The sequence below is a fragment of the Nematolebias whitei genome, chromosome 22, assembly GCF_014905685.2.
Source record: "Nematolebias whitei isolate Nwh7 chromosome 22, NemWhi1, whole genome shotgun sequence".
NCBI lineage: Eukaryota > Metazoa > Chordata > Actinopteri > Cyprinodontiformes > Rivulidae > Nematolebias > Nematolebias whitei.
This window is the reverse complement of record NC_056519.1, coordinates 2758634-2761051: the sequence shown is the minus strand read 5'-3', so window position 1 is coordinate 2761051 and position 2418 is coordinate 2758634. Positions and strand designations below refer to the sequence as shown.

Genomic DNA, 2418 nt, shown 5'->3' with positions numbered 1-2418 from the left:
CTGGCAGGCAGAATTACCCTTAGCCTGACAGAATTACCGTTAGCCTGGCATAATTACCGTTAGCCTGGCAGAATTACCGTTAGCCTGGCAAAATTACCGTTAGCCTGGCAAAATTACCATTAGCCTGGCAGAATTACCATTAGCTTGGCAGAATTACCGTTAGCCTGGCAAAATTACCGTTAGCCTGGCAGAATTACTGTTAGCCTGGCAGAATTACCCTTAGCCTGACAGAATTACCGTTAGCCTGGCAGAATTACTGTTAGCCTGACAGAATTCCAGCTAGTCCAGCAGAATTGCTCCATTTAGGTTAAGTAGGAGTTGAGTTGATTTAATTTTGTTTCTTTCTTGCCATCCAGCTCACTGATTTACCGTTAGCGTAGCTGTTTAAAGTACTCAGTCTGGACAAAGTGTTTGCTTTATTTAAATTTTACAATTTCTCTGAATTTATTTCAACCTGCAACATTTAAGTGTTAATAAATTCTCAACTTTTTTTTTCTTTAACCAAATTTCTTGGCAAAACATTTTTAATTCAGAGTTTTATTTGTCAGAGATGTCAGTTGGTATAGCAGCAGATTGTGTTATTGTCCAGGAAAGGTCAAAGATCACTTCGAGCTAACGGTTTTTACTTTTTCTTCTCTAAGCGAGTGAAATATGCCAGAAGTGTAAGTAGGAGGTGGATGTTAGTCGCTTTATTTATCTTTAGCAAACCCACGTAAAGACAAAAGGCAGAAGCAACAATCCATCTTTAGGGTTTGAAATAAAACACAAGGCTCTCGTTTTAATCGGACCTCTTGCTGTATCTGAGGACTAATGACTTGAATAAAACAGTACTTGAAGGGAAATTCTCTTCAAGTCTATTAAAACCCGCAGTTTTTAATTAAACTCGTTTTGATAAAATTGATTCATATTTTAATTAGAGTGGATTTAAATAAGAAGTTGAAAACAATCTGCCTTACACTGAAATCCATTAGAGGTTTGTGTTGATTGTGCGTGTTCAGATTAGGGGTCATTGTTGCCAAAACCCATTTCCACCCGTCTCACAGCCAGCTGTTGCTGCAGGCAGCTGTGGATCGATACCACTCGCAGCCACACATTTCATCTGATAACGGAGTGACAGGAGGGGAACGCACCCATTCGCGTATTCTCCATCACACGCAGCCCAGACAGCAGAATGCGTTTATTAATATTGATGGAAGAGCGCACGTTCCTCGGAGTTGATGGTTTATTCATTAAACACAGGAACCAAGTGATAATCAGCAGGACGGCGAGGACACATTCAAACAAAAAGTTTTAACAGGAGAAACTTCTCGGAGCCCCGTCCCGCCGCTCCGCTCCCTTTGGTGGGAGAAAACGCGCCGACCTCATTCGTGCTTCTTATTTTAGACATGAGAACAGGGACAAGTTGAAAAGGCCTCGAACGTCTCGTCTCTGTCCAGACATGACCCGGTTGATCAAGCCCGGTTCTGCTGGAGTTGATTAATCTACAATCAATCATAAAAATCACAACCAATGATCTGATTCAAGTCAACCAGTATAAGACCAGTACTACGGGCTGTGCTGGTACTGTTCCAACCAAGATGCTCCTCAGGTGGACAGGGTCGGTTCTGTTCAGTCATTAATTGGACCGATCGTCTCGTTTGCTTGTGTCAGTTAGCAGCGGCCGCCATCTTGAAATGACTCCACACCGCCATGGCCTGTAGACGCAGAGACGGATGGAAATGCTTCACGAGACGCGATACGATAAGAGCCACCGACACGCCGCAGCGGGCGATGAAAGCAGCCCGACGTTGCTCCGTTATGGCGCGACATCGGTTTGACTGTAACCATCTGCAACAACCGTACGGTAGATTTAAAGCCGGAGGAGGAAGGTTCGTTAAGCCTCAGGGATAAGAGCGTGATGAACAGCCTCGGACAAGAAGAAGGCAGAAAATGTCTCTTGTTCCTGAGCTGCAGCAACTGGAGGAGTCAGTGTGCCGTAAAGATGAAGACTCGTTCTTTATTCCTCCGGGGACGTGTTCGTCAAGGACTGCAGGGTTTATGACTCATCAGCAGTTAGGTTTGATTTTATTACACGCGTCTTCCTGGGACTTCCCCACATGAAGGGACTAATAACGGACGGAAGACGAACTGTTTGGAGCAGCACGAGCCACCGCACGGTTTGACAACGCAGCTCAGCCGGACTCTGACCCGGTCCGCCGCGCTCAGCCGTGACGCCAAACCAACTAAAAACACAAAGAGCGGTTCTCCAGCAGGGAACACCCGGGGTCCACCGAGGGAGCCTGATCCCAGACCTGCACCTCCTCTGGAGCTGAACGAGACCAGGAGACAGAGGAGGTGTGAAAGATCTGGGGCGGGTCGTAAGCGTCTGCAGAAAGACAGAGACATGGAGGACAGGTAAAGACAAAAGCGTTGAGGACA

General features: G+C 46.0%; 1 protein-coding gene across 1 annotated transcript in view; it reads right to left on the bottom strand.

Annotated features, from left to right (window-relative positions):
- LOC119428592 (thyrotropin-releasing hormone-degrading ectoenzyme) overlaps positions 1-2418 on the bottom strand; it is a 144781-nt gene that overhangs the window by 31957 nt on the left and 110406 nt on the right. The gene's annotated exons all lie outside the window — the stretch shown is intronic.